This window comes from Babylonia areolata, chromosome 23 (genome assembly GCF_041734735.1).
Source record: "Babylonia areolata isolate BAREFJ2019XMU chromosome 23, ASM4173473v1, whole genome shotgun sequence".
In the NCBI taxonomy this organism is placed as follows: domain Eukaryota; kingdom Metazoa; phylum Mollusca; class Gastropoda; order Neogastropoda; family Buccinidae; genus Babylonia; species Babylonia areolata.
In genome coordinates, this window is record NC_134898.1 from 1,719,895 (window position 1) to 1,742,109 (window position 22,215).

The 22,215-nt window shown below is 45.9% G+C and overlaps 1 protein-coding gene across 4 annotated transcripts in view; it reads right to left on the bottom strand.

Moving 5' to 3' along the window:
- The window catches only part of LOC143298073 (spondin-1-like), a 325,817-nt gene that overhangs the window by 32,365 nt on the left and 271,237 nt on the right, over positions 1-22,215 (bottom strand). The gene's annotated exons all lie outside the window — the stretch shown is intronic.

The window sequence follows — 22,215 nt, forward strand, 5'->3', positions numbered from 1 at the left end:
ACATGACACATGGTGTAACACATGGTGTGACACATTGTGTAACACATGGCATGACACATGGTGTGACATACCGTGACAAACAACATGACACATTTGTAACATACGGTGACAAACATGACACATGGTGTAATATAATACAACGCTCGTCATGACACAGGATGTAACACACGATATGACACATGGTGTAACATGTAGTATAACCCTCTACATGACACACTGTGCAACACTCGATATGACACATGGCATGGTACTCAGGATGACACACAGTGTAACACACGGCAAGACACAGCGTAACACACGGCATGACACATAGTGTAACACACAACATGACATATAATGTGTCACACGGCATGACACAGTGTAACACATAGAGACTTGGTCTTGATCACCGTGCGGATATTCTTGCTTTGAGTGACACACAAAGCGTTAACACATGTCGTGACACATGGCGTGACACATGTCGTGACACACAGCCTTACATGTGGTGTAGCACACAGCGTAAAATACAGTGTAACACACGGCCAGACGCATAGTGTAACAAACAGCTTAACACAGGTGATGTAGCACACACCGTAACATACAATGTAAAACACACAGCAGCACACAGTGTTACAAACATTCCAACATACAGCGTAACACCAAATCAGATTTGTCTGCAGACTGTTTGCCAGGGACATCGTTCCTTCTGTTGCCGTGGGTTCCTTTACATGCACACGGAACCTTGCTTTATCGGTTCATCCGAATGACTGGCACCCAGACCACCGCTCAAGGTCTCATGGAGGGAGGAACCTGAGGACGGTGGCCGCCTCGCCAGGCGGATAACCACGGGGCCACCGCGCCACACACACCACACAGCCAGGGACTGACATATGCGCTGCACCTGCACTGCGAGTGCTACGGTGACCAGACCATGGCTCTGCTCCAGACAGCGACTCCGTGCTTGTTTCACTGTCAGTACGTCCAACGCTCAGCTTGTATCACAGATTGCCACAAGGTTACAGTTGGGCCAACAGCAAAGTGAGAGCTGTATTATCAGTGGTTTCTCCAATGCGATGGGAAGTCATTTACAGCTTAGTCTTTTGTGAAGGACTATGACTCTCAAACTTGGAGGCAAGATTGCACTGGCTCTTAGTGCTGCAGCCTTGGGGGCTAGTTCGCCTTTGGGAACCATCCTTACATCGACTGTCCTAAAACCCTCTTGGCAGAGAGAGAGTGGATGTAACTTGGACAAGACCACTCTCCACTATAATCAAATTCTAGCCCAGATAGTCCGGAAAGCAGTTTCCTCCTCTGTTGTTCTGGTGATCATAGTCGGACACAACTGACTATCATTCAGTTGTTCTGCTGTATGTTTGCTAAGGAGAACCAGTGTGTTGCTGTGGGATCTTTAACGTGCAGTAAGCGCTATGCTGCATACGACGGACCACAAGGACGTCCTTGGACTGGGTCTTCAGCACGTGCTGTTTCTCCATGGGCGTGCATGTATCATCGGGTCACACACTGCATGGTTGACTGACTTCTTCCGTAACGTCTCTCCAGGTGTTGCCTGTCATCATGCGATAATCCCTTTCCTAAACGTCTCCAGGTTTCCCCAAACGGCCGTCAAGAGACAGCCCCTACAAGGTTCCTACACTGACTCTGCACCCCCCCCCACCCCCCCACCCCCCTCCTACCCCACCAGGTTCCTGGCTGAGCCAACTATAGTGTTCACAAAAAGTTCAGGACCACTTGCCGTCTTGTGCTGTTTTCGTCCTCTCGGGGGCATTACGTGGAGCAGTTTCAGTTTCAGTTTCAGTAGCTCAAGGAGGCGTCACTGCGTTCGGACAAATCCATATACGCTACACCACATCTGCCAAGCAGATGCCTGACCAGCAGCGTAACCCAACGCGCTTAGTCAGGCCTTGAGAACAGGGGAGCAGTGATGCTGATTGTTCGGCAACCAGCGATGAATGCCGCCACTGTGACCACTCACAACCTGTGCTGCTTTGTTGCACGTGCACTTCTATTTTGAGCAGTGGACAGCCACAGTTATTGTTTAATAAACCACTGATTGACTAAGTGGCTGCACACGGACTTTTCAAAGGCATTGACCAAGCTGTTGATGGTGCGGGTGTGGGTGTGCCCGACACAGCCGTCAGTGTGGTCAGTGAGGGGCCGGTGGCACACCATTTAAAGACTACAGAATTTGAATCATCTCTGGATTTTTAAAAAAAATTCCCGCTACTATGGAGAGGTCTTTGACTTTCTTAGTGTGTACACAGTCTGATGGACAGTGTTGTCGTATTTAAAACCAAATTCTAGATTAGATGCTTTGTAATCAGATGGATGGTTTCTCCTGTTTCAGTCCTATCCGGTGTTGGGACTGGAGGACACCATAACAACCCCCCACCCCACCCTACAGCTCCTCCCCCCCCACCCCACCCCCGCAAACTCCCGCCAGCTCCTCCAAGATGACCTCAGTGGTCGGCAGTGCTGTAAAGAAGGAGGTTTGTCAGAATGTGGCACATAGCTTACAGACCCAGTGCACAGTGTTGACAGGCCCTAGCTCTAAACCAGTCTGGTTTTATGGTTTTTTGCTGTTTGTTTTTGCTTTTTGGTGTGTGTGTGTGTGTGTGTGTGTGTGTGTGTGTGTGTGTGTGTGTGTGTGTGTGTGTGTGTGTGTGTGTGTGTGTGTGTGTGTGTGTGTGTGTGTGTGTGTGTGTGTGTGTGTGTGTGACGCGCGCTCTAATTCTCGCTATCTTCTCAATACATCACATATTTTTATTCTCTGACTTAAAAGCCACGTCAACGTCCAATATATCCACTTGTCCCCCCCCCTCCCCCAACTCACCACTATCCCCGGCACTGAGTGGTAGGGGAGGGGGAAGACTTCAAAAGGGATACTGGTTTCTCATCACTTGACCCCCCAGCCCCCTCATCCCACACTGACAATAAATCATACTATAAATCATACTCCCCACACGCTCTCTCTCTCTCTCTCTCACACACACACTTCCTGATCCCCACCCCAGATCCCTACACGCCGCATATACCCGTATCTCATCGCACAGAAGCTTAAAGTTGTGTGTGTGTGTGTGTGTGTGTGTGTGTGTGTGTGTGTGTGTGTGTGTGTGTGCGTGTGCGATTGTATGCGCATGCGTGCGTTCGCGGGTACCTGTGTGCGTGCGTGTATGTATGGAGCACGCGCACGCGCGTATTTGTATGTTCGTGCTTGTGTGGCTTTCTGCATCACAGCAAAGTTGGGACACAGCTGTTACCAGGCATCCCAACATCTGTGTATCCACAGCGGAACACACACACACACAACCACACACACACACAGAGCCTCACACACACACACACTTATGTATGTCCACGGACACATGTTCTGGCACCTTGCTCCGCAAAACACGGAGCCACACATCACAGGAACGACCGGTGTAGGGGGAAAAAAACAAGTCCATGGGATAAAAAAACCCAAAAAAACACACACAAAAAAACACACACACGGAAACTGAAGAAAACAGAGAACAGAAAACACCAACACACACACACACACCCCTGTATTTCCTCTTGTACAGGTTAAAAAAAAAAAAAAAAAAAAAAAACTCCGCGTAGTTCCTCCCCCTGTCCCCCCCCCCTCTCTCTCAAATCAACAAGAGTGGATACTTTCTTTTCAACTTGCGTGACGAGTTATGACTGGGAAACAAAGTATAGGCAGTAATACTTTTTGTGTGCAGAATTGTAATGTCTACCTCCTTTCTTACCTCCTCCCCCCCCCCAACACCTACATATCTCCCTCTCCTCCCACCCGACCACCCCGCCCCACCCACAAACCTCCCTCCACCCCCTCTCCCCACCCCAGCACCCACACTGGAGGGTATTGCCTGCCTCCTGTGCAGCCTCTGGTGTATCTGCCGGAGCCATCTCGTGTGATACCCAACCTGCCTGTCTGCTGCAAGGGCCCGTCTATCGTCAGTGCTTTTTACATGTCCTGATAAACTGGAGATACACTTTGTTTTCTTACAGTCTCTGTCTAGGGTTTTACATGCACTGATAAACTGGAGATAAACTTTTTTCTTTCTTTCTTTCTCTCTCTCCCTGTGTCTGTCTGCCTTTAAAAATTTTTTTTTAGATATTATTTTTTGTGCCTGCTGTTTGCTCTACCTGTCTGTCTCTCCTTGAAGAAGAAGAAGAAGAAGAAGAAGAAGAAGAAGAAGAAGAAATCAGAAGACCATCACCACCACAACCACCATCAGCAACAAATCAGGACAGAGACCACCTGACTCCAGGGGGAAGTGTTCACCTGAATACTGGATACATCGTTGTCATTGCCCTTGACAGCGCGCCTGGGACTTTGACATCACGGCCGACTTTTAATGGCCGCTGCTTTCCTCACTGCCGGACTTTTAACACATTCTTTCACGGGTGCTAAAGGTATGCCCCCCCCCCTCCCACCCCTTCCCCTCCCCCCACCCTCCACACACACACACGTTTCACCGCTTCCGGGATTTTCGGGGTCAATTAATTTAAGGGAGGCCTTGACGTTTGCAGCTCCTTCTTTTGAGGGGTGTCGAGGGGCAGGGGTGGGGTTGGGAGGAGGGGAGGGGGGGGGCACTTTTGATGTGGGAGGGAGAGAGAAAGCTACTTCAATGACATACAGAATGCACAAAAACTTAAGGACTATTTCAAACAAGTAGGCATATTTCATATAGAAAAACCCAAAGATGTTAAAGAATCGAGTGATATTTCAATTATACAGAGAGCAAATGGTAAGCCAGAGTGATTATTTCACACACAGCAAATGGCCAGTCACTGGCCTCTCACTGACCACCCCAACAGCTGTTTCAGACACACCAGCACAACGAACAATTTGAAAAATGCGTTCGAAAATCAGTTAAAGAAAAAACAACAACAACAACAACAAACCCCCCCAAAAAAAACAAAACACCTTTATAACAACAGCCGTGGCTTTTCATTGAAACAAATGGAATTGCACTTGCAGAAAAGCACCTCTGGTGATGATTGCTGCTCCTTGTATTGGCAGCATACACTGCTGTCTGCCGGGAATTCAGCATCTTTCCACCTTAAGACTGCACAAAGTGCTGCGTCACTTCCTGTCAACTCTGTGACACACACAGCCAGGTGTTGACTGACTGAAGGGAGCTATAGCTCTTCACGTCACACCTCACACACCGTGTGACTTGACGGGTCAGACTTGTTAAATTTTGTGGTTACCCACAGATTCCTACATCATCATCATCATCTTTTTTTTTCTTTTTCTTTTTTTTGAGGGGCGGGAGGTGGGTGATGGGGAGGGGGGGGTCTTGTCTGCACTACCATCCCGACCCCCTACCCGATAAAAAAAAGACTGCTGCTTAGGATTAGCTAGGCTGTAAGGTAGCATAATTATCTTTCTTGAGAGTGGAGTTTTAAAAGTCTTTTATCATGCTTCGGATCGCTTCCGCAGGTGCGGTCTGGAGTCAAGTGTACTTTGTTAGTTGTCTTGAATGTTCATGGTTAGAGTCTGGCTAGGATTTGAGTCCTGAGTGAATGAGAGAGAGAGAGAGAGAGAGAGAGGGTGGGGGGGGAGGGATGGGGGAGAGGGCAGGGGGAAGGGGGAGAGCCGGGGTTTAAAATGACACGATTCAGACACAAGTCATGGGTAACATGCTTGCTGGTCTGTCAGGTGGTTGGTTTCTTCAGCAGCTTTTGGGAGAAATGGATGTTTGTTACTGCCTGGCTCCATCTGTGTGTGTGTGTGTGTGTGTGTGTGTGTGTGTGTGTGTGTGTGTGTGTGTGTGTGTGTGTGTTTGTGTGTGTGTGTGTGTGTGTGTGTGTGTGTGTGTGTTTGTGTGTGTGTGTGTGTGTGTGTGTGTGTGTGTGTGTGTGTGTGTGTGTGTGAAATAGAGAGAAGGAGATAGTGCTTTGTCATTGACATTATTGTATTTGTCTTACACACACACACACACACACACACACACACACACGCGCGCGCGCGCGCGCGCGCGCGCGCGCCAACACCTAGATATCTATGAAAGCAGATTTGTACAGATGTGTTTTGAGGATAGGTTTGAACTGAGATCTGATTTCAACGTGGTGGACTTGGAAGGGAAGATTATTCCAGGTGACAGGACTAAGGATAGAACAGGAATCATAAATCATGTCACTGATACCAGACCATTTTTTTCCGTTTTTGGTTTGTTGGTTGGTTTCTTTGTTTATTCATCATAATTCAGCACCAAATACTATTCCATATCCTTCAACAGCATAAAAAAATGTACGTTTTTGTGTGTTTTTTGCATTCATTGTCATTCACTCTCCTAACAGCCAGTGAGTTTGCTGATGTCTGTGTTACGCTGCTGGTCAGGCATCTGCTTGGCAGATGTGGTGTAGCGATTATGGTTTTGTCCGAACGCAGTGACGCCTCCTTGAGCTACTGAAACTGAAACTGAAACTGTGTTACATGAAACAGCATGATATAAGCTGAGGATTCCTGCTGCTCAACGTGTTTCTTTCAAGACGTTGTATGCTGATCGCTGTATTTTGTCATGTTTCTGCAATGAAATCGTTTAAACCAACACTCAACAGTAGAAAGAAAAACAAACGTATCGTATGTTGTGGGAATCTTTACTTCTTTACAGCAGGGCTTCAGTAATGTTTATGTGTGGTGGTTACAGAGAGCTGTTAATAAAATGAGGTCCCGCGTGCCGCTGTATATATATGACAGTCAGTCGTGTCCGACTATGACTATCAGAACAGCAGAGGAGGCAACTGCTGTTCCGACTATTTGGGCTAGAATTTGATCATAGTGGAGAGTGTCTTGCCCCAAGTTATATCCCCACTCTCTCGGCCAAGAGGGTTTTAGGACAGTCGGCGTTGGGATGGTTCCCAAAGGCCAACTAGCCCCCAAGGCTGCAGCACTAAGAGCCAGTGCAATCTTGCCTCCTAGTTGCAGCACGCACTGAAAAAGAACACATGGCAACCAGAGTGCTGTTCTCTGGCAAAATTCTGCAGAAGTGACCCACTCTGATCGGCACTCAAAGATATATTCTGAACTTGGTAGGGATACATACTTACATGCATGCACTCAAGGCCTGACAAAGCGCCATGTCACTACTCTGTCAAACACGTGCAGTTCGTGGACGTCGGAGAAAAAGAAAAAAAAAAAAGCGGAAGGAAGATCTCAAGACCTGTGAAGAATGTGGGAAGTACCTGTCGGGTACCGGGAAAGTCCCTCTCCCCCTCCCCCCACCCCCAACACCCTCCACCACCAAACACTACCCCCTCCACCCCCCCCCCCCCCTCCACCCCCCAGTGATGACGGAGCAGAAAGAGTTAGAAGTCCGTCACGTTCCGTACATTCCGGACCAGCGGTCATCAGGAACTGGAGGACCGGGGCTGACTGAGACGCTGTGAAGTGATGGCGGGGAGGGGGACAAATATTGACAGGGAGGGGTCACCTCCTCACGGGTGACCGGTGAACGGGGGTTTGGGGGGTGGGGGTGGGGGCAGGGAGGGGGAGGAGAGAAAGGGTGCAGTTGTGTGTGTGTGGTGAGGGGGCAGAAAGGGGACCCAAAATCTAATAGCGAATTTGTAGACAGCGAAAAAGAAAGAAAAACACCTCCCCCACATCCCATTCTGCTCTTGGGTTGTGTTCTTATTCCTGGAGTCACTGATGTTCTGGAGTCACTGATGTTCTCGTCTTTGTTCCTGGAGTCACTGATGTTCTCGTCTTTATTCCTGGAGTCACTGATGTTCTCGTCTTTGTTCCTGGAGTCACTGACGTTCTGGAGTCTCTGACGTTCTGGAGTCACTGACGTTCTGGAGTCACTGACGTTCTGGAGTCACTGACGTTCTCATCGTTATTCCTGGAGTCACTGACGTTCTCATCGTTATTTCTGGAGTCACTGACGTTCTCATCGTTATTTCTGGAGTCACTGACGTTCTCATCGTTATTTCTGGAGTCACTGACGTTCTCATCGTTATTCCTGGAGTCACTGACGTTCTCATCGTTATTTCTGGAGTCTCTGACGTTCTCATCGTTATTTCTGGAGTCACTGACGTTCTCATCGTTATTTCTGGAGCCATTGACGTTCTCATCGTTATTCCTGGAGTCACTGACGTTCTCATCGTTATTCCTGGAGTCACTGACGTTCTCATCGTTATTTCTGGAGTCACTGACTAGGGGTGAGGGGGTAATGACAAGAACGGAATGAGGGAGGGAGGCGACAGGGGGTGAGCAGCCAGCATTCTCGCCAAACCACCTCCTCCTCCCCCTCCCTCCCCAAGCACCAAGGTTCATCCTTTTTGAAGTGCTCAGGCCTCACGTGGTTAGAATTCTGCTGGTGCCCCTGCCCTTCCTCTCTCTGACCGCTCTTGTCCCTCCCCTCCCCTGTCTCTCTCTCCCTCCCTCTCTCTCTCTCTCATGGCGGACGAACTTGGCATTCGTGTATCCACAGATCTCACCAGTCGACAGTACAATGTGCTGCGGCAACACAGAGAAGAAGGAAGAAACGCCTATTTCTTCAGGGGACGCTTGTGTTTCAGAGAAAGAGGAAACCCGAGGAATCGATCACGAAATTATGGACAGAATAGTCCCACAAACAGAATCCTGAACCATGATGAAGACAGCACTGAGTGTTTTGAGCAAATTGACAAGGACTTCCTTCAACCTCCCTTCCCTTCTGACATGAAGGAATTTCCCACGCTCAGCAAGCAATCAACAAGACAAAATGTACACCAAGATCCCCCCATGCCATCTCATAGTGTCAGACTGTCCACTCCCGCTCAACAAATTAGAGCCCAGCCAAATCATCTCCTTCATCACATGTACCACGACAGGAGCTCGACATCGCCTCTCTGCCACGGCAGACCAGTAGTCTCTGGTTCTCCTGTGTCAGAGACTGCTGTGAAAAAATCCATGCAAGCTGACTCCGACAAAATACAAGCGGACAACACTGTTCAAGACGGGATGGCAGACAGCCCAGTGACCCTGCCTGGATCATCCTCCCTATTAGTTGTGGACAAACCCTTCTCCTCCTCTGATGTCTCCGTGTCCCCACAGTCCTCCAGACAGCCAGCCACCTGCCCAGCCACTGTTCATAGAGATGAGGTTTGCAGTCCACCTGTTCCTCCTTATGTGAACAGAACGTCTGCAGATGAGGCTCACCGTTCCCCTGACGTGGCTTACGACATAGAAAGCCAGTCCCCAGTGACCCAGGTTCACCCATTGCCTGTTGTGATGACGGACCATTCCCGGCCGGACCCTCCACCTGGCGACACAGACCTACGTCCCCAGCTGGATCCTCTTCCTGGCGGTACTTCCCCACGCCCCGTCGTACAGTCTCCTTATGGGCGTGACCATTCTTCCACGAGTGACAAGGAAATGAACATTGTGGCTGAAGACACAGAAGCTCCTGGCCACCCCTTGCTTTCCACCAGCATCACCCACGAAAACGAAACATCCAGGCTTACCACACAAAGAGCACCCGTTACACGCAAACAAAGCAAAACTAGAAACAAACAAAGCAGACACGTTGACAGAAGCAAACAAACACGACTCACTGACAAATTCCAGTCCAGTGACAACAACAGCACCACCCACACAAATTCAGACAAATAGGGATTTGGCCGGCCCGCTGCGCGTTCTCTTCAGAACCTGTCTTGTATGGCGTGGAATATTGATGGACTTGCAAGCAAACTTGCTGACTCCGATTTTCTTATCTTTGTACAAACGTTTGACATTGCGTGCCTAATTGAAACTTTTATAGATGGTATGTTTGATTTGGAGGGTGTTTTCAGAAATCATACTATGTTTAGAACAGCAGCAGTGAAACACTCATATATGGGTCGTAGAAGCGGGGGGTTACTGCTGCTTGTCCATAAAAACCTGAGCAAATTCATAACACCAATAGTGGTTAATACCGAGCATGTGGTCTGCATCAAGATTTCTAAGTGCATGCTACAATGGGACAAAGATCTGCTTATGGTATTTGTTTATATCCCACCATCAGGTTCAGTACACTATAAAACATCAAATTTTACTTGCCATATAGATGCCCTTGATCATTGTATTCTAGACTTAATAAATCGTTACCCACAGGCCCATTCGATATGTAGTGGAGACTTTAATGCAAGGACAGCCAATCTCCAAGTAACGTGGTCACACACCGATCTGACCTCCAGACCCCTCCACTTAACTCCTTTCTTCAAAGAATCAAGGCTGTCAAAAGATGACACATTGAATATTTTTGGTGAAACTATGTTAAATTTCTGTGCATGCTTTGATTTATGTATCATGAACGGTTATAACCATTGTAACTTTAGTCCTGACTACACCTTCATATCAGCACATGGATGTAGCGTTATCGATTACTGCCTTGTTTCCAGCGATTTCATTGACAATATTACCAGTTTTTCAGTTTGCAGCAGAGTTGATTCAGAACATATGCCAGTTTTGTTTGAAATCAAAGGGGAATCACCAGTGCCATGTTCGCTTCATTATGAAACAGAAAGAATTGTCTGGAGAAAGGAAAGGATGACAGAATTTACAAAAATATCTAATAGCGATTTGTTCTTTCATAACATAGATTATGCATCCTCTTTGATTGATACAAATATCAACACAGCTCTTCAGGAACTTACGAGCTGTCTAATGAATGCTAGTGCCTGTGTACGCTCAAAGCGCCCTGCTAGAAGCATTGTCAAAAGAAAAACATGGTTTGATAAAGAATGCCAGGAAAACAAAAGAATAGTTAGATCAGCGCTGACACTTTTTAAAAGATCTGGGAACGTAAATGAGCAAAACATCTATCTACAGCTAAGAAGGAAATATAACAATCTAAAGAACCTGAAAAGGCGTAACTTTAATCAAGGGCGCATCGATTCTCTGATGAGTGTTGCAAACGATTCTCAGGCTTTCTGGTCAGAGATCAGTAAATATCGCAGTAGAACCCACTTAGCTAACAACATTTCTCAGGATGAGTGGCTGGTCCACTTCGACCATCTGCTGAATTCTGGCTATGAAGAGAATCAGCACCAACCTGCACTTAACGTCTCGGATATGGTATTCGATTGTATCCTGGATTCAGACATTACAGCAGAAGAAATTAAGCAAGCCATCCAAGGTCTTAAAAATGGCAAAGCTGCTGGACCAGATGATCTTATAAGTGAAATCTTGAAAGCTTCAATAGACCCAATACTCCCTTTCCTAGTTACATACTTCAACAAACTTTTTAGAGATGGTATTTTTCCAGAGGAATGGACGAAATCTATCATAATCCCTCTATTTAAAAATGGGGATGCTAATGATACTAACAACTATCGGGGTATTTCTCTGATCAATAACTTAAGTAAAGTTTTCACAAGCATTTTGAATAATCGACTCGTTTCTTGGGCAGAAACGAACTCAATTATTTCAGAAGCACAAGCGGGATTTAGAAAATCATATTCCACCACTGACCACATTTTCACTCTGCATGCCTGCATCGAGAAGCATCTGTCAAGAAATAAGAAATTTTATGTAGCATTCATAGATTTCAGCAAAGCCTTCGACAGAGTACAACACAGCCTATTGTTCGGTGTACTGCTTAGAAATGGTGTTAAAGGTAGAATGTTCAATATTTTGAGGAGTATGTATAGTACGATACAATCTTGTGTTAGATGTGGTAATTCATGCACCAAATATTTTAAATGTTTGCAAGGTCTGAAACAAGGATGCTCATTAAGCCCAACTCTATTCTCGTTCTTTATTAATGAGCTTGCACATGAAATGTTTACGCGGGGTAAGCATGGAATACAGTTCCAACCAAATGATATTGAAATCTTTATTTTACTATTTGCTGATGATATTGCTCTTATGTCTTCCACCATTTCAGGTTTACAAAATCAGCTGAATGTTCTACATGAGTGTGCACAAAGATTACGCTTGAAAGTGAACCTAGATAAAAGTAAAGTTATAGTTTTTCGTAAAGGTGGATACTTAGGAAAGAAAGAACATTGGTTTTATGGTCAAGATTGCTTAGAAATAGTTAACTCTTACAAATATTTAGGTGTCCTATTTTCAACTAAACTTAGTTTTGAAGTTGCTACTGGCTTTGAACATGTTATTCGTGCTAAGAAAGCTACCTTCGTAATTTTGAAAACTTTAAGGAAACTTGGATACTATTCTCCTAAACTGTTTTTCAAGCTCTTTGATACTCAGGTCGTTCCCTCGCTTTTGTATGGCTCGGAGCTATGGGGTTTCAAACCACGAGAATCCATAGAAAGGATCCATTTGCAAGCTTGCAAATTACTGCTAAACGTCCCACCTTTCACTCCTAATGATATGGTATACGGCGAACTTGGAAGATACCCATTGTTTATAAACTCTGCCGCGAGATGTATACTATATTGGTTTCGGCTACATAAACAGCCATTGTCTAGATATTCTAGGAAAGCCTATGATATGCTTTACGACATACAAAACAGAAGTAACAATGCACAAAACTGGGTTACTTACGTAAAGAACCTTCTCTGTACCAATGGTTTCGGTTATGTTTGGATGTTTGGAGCAGTTGGGGATGAGAAACTCTTCATACGCATATTTAAAGAGCGCTTACAGAACTGCTTTTGTCAGCGTTGGTATGCGCATGTGTCAGAAAGCAGGCGCTTTGAATTTTATCACTCGTTTAAAAGCGCCATTGAATGTGAAAAATACCTTGATCACATTAATAATAGATATTTCAAAACAATATTTACACGCTTCAGAATGGGTGTTTCGGCTATTAATAGCCACATCCACCGCTTTTCCCCTGTTGGTCAAATGGGTTGCCCTCTTTGTTCTGCTGACTGTGAAGATGAATTCCATGTACTGTTTGAATGCTCAAACTACAGTGACCTCAGGTTGAAATATTGTATAAATAGTTCCAACTCATACTTGACACGGGATCAGCAATGTGCAAGTATTTTGAATGGTGGACTCGACAGTAAACTAAATCTTTCAAAGTTTCTTTTTCTGGCTTTTAAACGCAGAGACTTAATGAATCATGAATCATTACCAACAACTAGTTAAGGTACGAAAATGATTAATTATGTTTTGCCATTGCCTTTTTCAAGTGTCTTCTCACAAGGATGGTCTCTAGCTGATACAGTGGGGACGAAAGATTTATTTATTCATTTATTTGTTTATCTGTTTACCTGTCTGTTATTTATCTACTTATTTGTGTGCCTTGTGTACGTTTCTTTATGTATATTATGTTTGCAACGGGTCACAGGCCTATACGCAATTAAAACATTTGTTCTTGTTCTTGTTCTCTCTCTCTCTCCCTCTCTCTCTCCCTCCCTCTCTCTCTCCCTCTCTCCATCTCTCTCCCTCCCTCTCTCTCTCTACCTCCCTCTCTCTTCCGTCTGTCTCTCCCCTCCCCTGTCTCTCTCTCCCTCCCCCCCTCCCTCTCTCCATCTCTCTCCCCCCTCCCTCTCTCTCTCTCTCCCTCCCTCCATCTCTCTCCCTCCCTCTCTCTCTCCCTCCCTCTCTCTTCCGTCTGTCCCTCCCCTCCCCTGTCTCTCTCTCCCTCCCTCTCTCCATCTCTCTCTCCCCTCTCTCTCTCCCTCCCCTGTCTCTCTCTCCCTCCCTCTCTCCATCTCTCTCCCTCCTTTTCTCTCTCCCTCCTTCTCTCTTCCGTCTGTCCCTCCCCTCCCTCTCTCCCTCCCTCTCTCTCTCCCCTTTCTCTCTCCCTCCCTGTCTCTCTCTCCCTCCCTCTCTCCATCTCTCTCTCCCTCCCTCTCTCTTCTGTCTGTCCCTCCCCTCCCCCCTCTCTCTCCCTCCCTCTCTCCACCTCTCTCTCCCTCCCTCTCTCTCTCCCTCCCTCTCTCTTCCGTCTGTCCCTCTCTTTTTCGCTCTCTCTGTCTGTCTGTCTGTCTGTCTGTCTCTCCTCCTTTCTCACTCCTGTCTCTCTCTGTGTCTGCCTCATACCACTTATCATTATCTGAACCAACATTAGCCCACTGAAAACACCTACACGTTACTTTTGCAACGGCGACAGTGGTACACAGAAGACAGAAAAAAGATTCCGCCAAGCTCATGTTTTTTTTTTTCTTTTTTTTTTTTATCTACATGTTTGGCTGTTTTAGTGTTTTAGACATCGTTTGTTTTTTTTTTTTATTTTGAACCCCCCCCTCCTCCTGCACTTGGCATAAAAGCCAGTCTATTGTCAATAAAGAAATTTCATTTCATCTCTGTCTGTCTCTCTGTATATATGTCTATCTGTCTCTCTGTATGTATGTCTAGCTGTCTCTCTCTCTCTGTTTTTATGTATGTATGCCTGTCTGTCTCTCTGTTTGTATATATGTCTATCTGTCTCTCTCTCTGTTTGTCTGTCTGTGTTTGTATGCATGTATGTATGTCTCTGTATTTATGTGTCTGTCTCCTCTGTGTTTGTAAGTATGTATGTCTGTCTGTCTGTGTGTTTGCATGTCTGTCTGTCTGTCTGTCTCTGTGTTTGCATGTCTGTCTGTCTGTCTGTCTCTCTGTATCGCTCCCCTCTCTGTCAAGGCTCCTGCTGCTAGGAAAAAGCAAAAAGGGCAAAACAAAGTTATGCAGCGTTTTGTATTTTGTTGCACGTTGGAAAGTACCTGTTTGTGTGGGGTTTTTCCCTGTTCCCCCCCCCCCGCCCCCTCCCCCCCCCCCGCCCTCTCCCTCATCCATGTATTGTGTTCTCTGTGTGTTTGCCGTGGGATGTCATCACACCTCTTCAACAACCAGCACCTTGAATAATATGGTGAAGCTGGTGCGTGTGTGTGTGTGTGTGTGTGTGTGTGTGCGTGTGTGTGTGTGTGTGATGTGTGCGCGTGTGCGTGTGTGTGTGTGTGTGTGTGTGTGTGTGTGTGTGTGTGTGTGTTTGGCTCACGATGAAAGCAGGGCATACAGAATTTGGAGAGGTTTGTTTTTTCTTCATGGTGGTTTATACCCTCATAACACTTATAAAAGTACAATATGAAAAAAAAACAACCAAAAAAACTGGACTGAAGAAAGCCTCATTGTCCGAACTGACAAAGCCGTGAAGCCTTGACGGGAGGACAGTGTCCACAAACAATGGTGTGCAGCTTGTGAGTGATGCTCCCTGTGCACAACTCCAACACTGTTGTGCGCCTTCCTTCCCACCATCACGACCATCAAACCTCACACAGTATCCGTCACTGGGAGCCGCCAACACACTGCACTCACCCGCGCGTACACACACACACACACACACACACACACGCATATCATATATATATATATATACTTAACACAGGTGCGCACACACACACACACACACTCTCTCTCTCTCTCAAGACTCAGAAAAGTAGAGAGACAGACAGAGCCAGAGATCGAGAGACAAGAGACAGAATGCACTCAGTCACCCATGTATACCTACACCTGGAGGCAACCCAACACACACACACACACACACACACACACGTTGACAGTTTATCTGCGTTCTATCAAGTTCAGAGAGTAAAGTTATCCCCCCTGTCTTTCAGGGCCAGCACCTGACTGGTGACGGTGTGTGTATCGTCCCCACGTGCCACACGGCACCCCGTGCCACACACCTACACTCTTCCCGATAAATCAGCCACCAGGAAAGCGGCTTAGGTTTTTTTAATCAAACATTAATGCAACAACAAACAGCAACAAACAATCAGGAGATGACTCAAATCAATCAAGCGGCATAAAAAAAAGTCGGCCACTGGCCTTTCATTGAATACACAAACGGCTGTTTCAGACACACGTATACTCGCCCTGAACAGCTTTAAAAAAGCGTTCGAAAAATTGATGATCCAAGCACATTTGAGTGGTCTCATCGGTTTATGAACGATAATTGTGCACACACACACACACACACACACACACACACACACACTGCACACACAAATATATATATATATATATATATATATAGAGAGAGAGAGAGAGAGAGAGAGAGAGAGAGAGAGAGAGAATCGTAGCGCATGTGCAGCAATAACAAAACATCCGGTCATACGCGGTGCTGCTTCAGTGACTATACACACAGCAGTTTACCTAAAACTGAAATATCTTTTACCGCGGCGGCTCCCGAGGCGAAAACTGTACAGGTGCCCGAGCAGGTCCTTAACTTTTAGCGACCCCTGTACAAAGTACGCCACGTGCGGGGAACCAAACAGGGTTGCGTGATGGGGAGGACAACACCCGAATGGTTTGATAGTTCGTGATCCTTCAGTTCCTCCTCACGGAAAACAAAGACTGTTGATATACACTGTGCTCCGTTCAGCTGGTGCCTGACAAACGGCCTGACTCAGTGTTTGGACTGAAGTCGTCACCGGCCCCCCGTTACTCTTGAGTCACTGTTGTTTGACACCGCTCGTGAATGATGCTTGGTGTGGACAGATAAAGAATGAGACCAATCCCGCAGACACTATCTGAGATGCTATATACGTCGAAGAAGAACGAGAGCGCGCCCGCGCGCGAAATTCGCGTATCTACTTCCAAGTGTATCTGTTTGTCTGTCTGTCCATTTAGTGTATTAATGTGTAACACTCAAATGGGATCAAGGCTGTGTAAATGTGCTATCTGTCCTTTGATAATGATTATTATATACATAAAAAAATGTTTCCATCCAATTCTATTTCAATGGTTTGCCCGACACACACATACAGCATTGTCATTCATGCTTCCCATGGGAAAGACTGCCCTGTATACACCTCTGAGCACACAAAGCCCACTTATTTTTGTCTGTTTTTTTTTTTTACTTTATGCGTCATGATACACATTTCTCCTCTCCACCACATGACTCCTTTCCATTTTCAGTTTGTCAGCTGAAATTTATTTATTTATTTATTATCATTATTATTATTATTCCTTTTTTTGTACGCTTATAGTTGACTTCAAGTTTTTGCGCATTATACATATTATTATTATTAGTAGTAGTAGTAGTAGTTCTTTTTTTATGTATTTATCTATTATTTATATACTTTTTTTTCTCAAGGCCTGACTAAGCGCGTTGGGTTACGCTGCTGGTCAGGCATCTGCTTGGCAGATGTGGTGTAGCGTATATGGATTTGTCCGAACGCAGTGACGCCTCCTTGAGCGACTGAAACTGAAACTGAAACTTGTCAGCTTAACTGCTTTCCCCTTTCTGTCTTTCTTTTTAATTTTATCTTTTTTTCTTTGTTGTTGTTGCTTATACTGGAGATTGAAAACGTATACATTTCTACCTGCAGAGACATATTTAGCGAGTGGATAAACTTACATCACGACAGGACTGCCTTGCTGCTCTATCAAGGTTCGTTCTATTTGTGTTGCGACATTTTCAAATGAAACACTGTTTAAACTGTGGACAGAAAGATAGGTCCACTGACATCCACTACATGACACAATCCTGTGACCACCCCGTGGACAGAAAGATAGGTCCACTGACATCCACTACATGACACGTCTCCTGTGACCACCCTCTTGACAGAAAGATAGGTCCATTGACATCCATACATGACACGTCTCCTGTGACCACCCTGTGGACAGAAAGATAGGTCCACTGACATCCACTACATGACACGTCTCCTGTGACCACCCTGTGGACAGAAAGATAGGTCCACTGACATCCACTACATGACACGTCTCCTGTGACAACCATGTGGACAGAAAGATAGGTCCACTGACATCCACTACATGACACGTCTCCTGTGACCACTCTCTTGACAGAAAGATAGGTCCATTGACATCCATACATGACACGTCTCCTGTGACCACCCTGTGGACAGAAAGATAGGTCCACTGACATCCACTACATGACACATCTCCTGTGACAACCATGTGGACAGAAAGATAGGTCCACTGACATCCACTACATGACACATCTCCTGTGACCACCCTGTGGACAGAAAGATAGGTCCACTGACATCCACTACATGACACGTCTCCTGTGTCCACCCTGTGGACAGAAAGATAGGTCCACTGACATCCACTACATGACACGTCTCCTGTGTCCACCCTGTGGACAGAAAGATAGGTCCACTGACATCCACTACATGACACATCTCCTGTGACAACCATGTGGACAGAAAGATAGGTCCACTGACATCCACTACATGACACGTCTCCTGTGACCACCCTGTGGACAGAAAGATAGGTCCACTGACATCCACTACATGACACGTCTCCTGTGACCACCCTGTGGACAGAAAGATAGGTCCACTGACATCCACTACATGACACATCTCCTGTGTCCACCCTGTGGACAGAAAGATAGGTCCACTGACATCCACTACATGACACGTCTCCTGTGACCACCCTGTGGACAGAAAGATAGGTCCATTGACATCCACTACATGACACGTCTCCTGTGACCACCCTGTGGACAGAAAGATAGGTCCATTGACATCCATACATGACACGTCTCCTGTGGATGATTCCACCTTGCAGGATGACCTCTTTTGTCAGGGCATGGAAAAGAATCAAACCTGCGATCAGTGTCACGTCCATTTCTTTACAAAGCATATTCTTGTTGGTCCCCTCACCCCCTTTATCCATAACAAACACACATTCTCTCTCTCTCTCTCTGTCTCTTGCACACACACACACACACACACACACACACACACACACACCAAATAACTCGATGCACCGTAAGCTACGTCCTCGCCATGAGAATCGTCATTCTGCACAACAGCGGATGTTGTTCCCCTCAGTTGGACCTCACCACTTTATATCCCCCAGCCCCTCAGGAATGCTGCCTTGGCTTTTCTCTCTTTCCTTTCTTTCTTTCTTATGTTGATATAGTTCACTTTATTCCGCTGTGTGGCGGAGGTAATAACTTCCTGCACGCCATATCGCCTTCCCTGACCACCCACCGTGGACCCTTTGTGGCCACACACCAATGTTAGCTCTCGGCACGCGGCGGCCACACACCCCCTGTTTAGTCGCTGCGGGTCAGGTCTGCACACACCTGTTGGAGAGTGTACACGGTCCGATGATCCCCTCCCCCCCCTCCACCCCCCCCCCCTTCCATCACTGCACGCCCCCACACCCTCCCCTCTCGTGTGACAGACATGAAGGAAATGTACACTGTGTGTTTCAGACATTGAAATGACTGACCGATTGATTGACTGATTGATTGATTAATATGTTCTAGTTCCCACGTTCCAATGATTTTAACGTTCCTACTTGCATGGCCGTGTTTACACCCTGGCTGTGATACATTACACTCTACGTTTCAGTGAATGAGATATACAGGCTACACAGCTACGTCTCTTCTAACGAGGAAGGTGGCAGAATGGTTAAGACGCTCAGCTGCCAATACAGAGAGTCCGTGAGGGTGTGGGTTCGAATCCCGCTCTCGCCCTTTCTCCTACGTTTGACTGGAAAATCAAACTGAGCGTCTAGTCTTTCGGATGAGACGATAAACCGAGGTCCCGTGTGCAGCACGCACTTGGCGCACTGAAAAAGAACCCATGGCAACGAGAGTGTTGTCCTCTGGCGAAATTACGTAAAATGAAATCCACTTTCATAGGTACACAAATATGTAAGCATGCACTCAAGGCCTGACTAAGCGCGTTGGGTTATGCTGCTGGTCAGGCATCTGCTCAACAGATGTGGTGTAGCGTGTATGGATTTGTCCGAACGCAGTGACGCCTCCTTGAGAAAGTGAAACTGAAACTGAAACTAACGCCAGTGTCTTCGTCACAAAACAGCCGTTTGCACAACTCGTCGACTGCACAGCCGGCATGTACATGGTCAGCTAAGTATTTGTCCTGAACCGGTGTATGACATGTACATGGTCAGCTAAGTATTTGTCCTGAACCGGTGTATGACATGTACATGGTTAGCTAAGTATTTGTCCCCAACCGGTGTATGACATGTACATGGTTAGCTAAGTATTTGTCCTGAACCGGTGTATGACATGTACATGGTTAGCTAAGTATTTGTCCTGAACCGGTGTATAACATGTACATGGTTAGCTAAGCATTTGTCCTGAACCGGTGTATAACATGTACATGGTTAGCTAAGTATTTGTCCTGAACCGGTGTATGACATGTACATGGTTAGCTAAGTATTTGTCCTGAACCGGTGTATGACATGTACATGGTTAGCTAAGTATTTGTCCTGAACCGGTGTATGACATGTACATGGTTAGCTAAGTATTTGTCCCCAACCGGTGTATGACATGTACATGGTTAGCTAAGTATTTGTCCTGAACCGGTGTATAACATGTGCATGGTTAGCTAAGCATTTGTCCTGAACCGGTGTATAACATGTACATGGTTAGCTAAGTATTTGTCCCGAACCGGTGTATGACATGTACATGGTTAGCTAAGTATTTGTCCTGAACCGGTGTATGACATGTACATGGTTAGCTAAGTATTTGTCCTGAACCGGTGTATAACATGTACATGGTCAGCTAAGTATCTGTCCTGAACCGGTGTATAACATGTACATGGTCAGCTAAGCATTTGTCCTGAACCGGTGTATAACATGTACATGGTTAGCTAAGTATTTGTCCTGAACCGGTGTATGACATGTACATGGTTAGCTAAGTATTTGTCCTGAACCGGTGTATGACATGTACATGGTTAGCTAAGTATTTGTCCTGAACCGGTGTATGACATGTACATGGTTAGCTAAGTATTTGTCCTGAACCGGTGTATGACATGTACATGGTTAGCTAAGTATTTGTCCTGAACCGGTGTATGACATGTACATGGTTAGCTAAGTATTTGTCCTGAACCGGTGTATGACATGTACATGGTTAGCTAAGTATTTGTCCTGAACCGGTGTATAACATGTACATGGTCAGCTAAGTATCTGTCCTGAACCGGTGTATAACATGTACATGGTCAGCTAAGTATTTGTCCTGAACCGGTGTATAACATGTACATGGTCAGCTAAGTATTTGTCCTGAACCGGTGTATAACATGTACATGGTCAGCTAAGTATTTGTCCTGAACCGGTGTATAACATGTACATGGTCATCTAAGTATTTGTCCTGAACCGGTGTATAACATGTACATGGTCATCTAAGTATTTGTCCTGAACCGGTGTATGACCTTCACAGTGCGCAATAAAATGCAAGATTTTTTCATTTGTTTTGCGAAAAGGGCCTGCCATATCCAAAGAGTTATTAACAAAACGCTGATTTATTTTCAAGTTTGATAGCCTGACTATGGTGAACGCTGTTCTGAAATGGTTAATTGTTACCATCGATTATATTACTATCGTTCTCGCTGTAGATATGATTTAAATTAAAAGGACCCATAAAAACTGAATCTTTCGTTTTGCAGTTATTTCTGGACACTCATGACTGCTGACAACAATCTATCATCATCAGTTTGAAAACATGATCTCATTTCCAGCAGTTCCTCAGAAATCTGTCCAGACATGCTTCAACTGACATTGCCAGTGTGTTGACTGTACGTCCAGTTTTTTTTGTGAGGAAAACCAATGGCGTAAATTACAAATGGTACCATTTCTAAACAGAGCTTATCTGCCTCTCTCACAAATATGCCATCGTTTTTGGTGATCTTAGACTTACACCCAAGAGCTTTTTACATGCAAAAGCATTAGACGCACACACACTAACACACACACACACACTAACACTAACACACACACACACACACACACACTAACACACACACACAAACACACACTAACACACACACACACAAATGGAAAAAAACAATCTTTTCACAGGATCTGTGACACCAAGATTCGCCAATGGAACTGAGTGTAAACTACATGAACCCGGGACAATATATCAAAGACGACGAAGACTCCGCTACCCTTCTCAAGTTGCTTTGTGGCACTGACGTCATGGCCCACAGACAGACAGACAGACAGACAGACGGACAGACAGACAGAGAGAGGCCGTTCCAGCACAAAGTCTGCTTTCCCCCCCACCCTCGATCACCCCTCTCTGCTCAGGACTGCAGTGCACACACACACACACACACACACACACACACACACACACACTCACACACACACACACTCACACACACACACACACACACACACAGCCACATACTCACACACACACACAAATATATATTATGAATATATACACACATACACACACATATACACACATACACACATACATACACACACACACACGTACACACACACATATACACACATACACACACTCTCTCTTTCTCTCTCTCTCTCTCTCTCACACACACACAGAGAGCCGGATCCCCTCCATTAGCCCCATGTCGCCACATCTCTCATCAGTCTGCAAA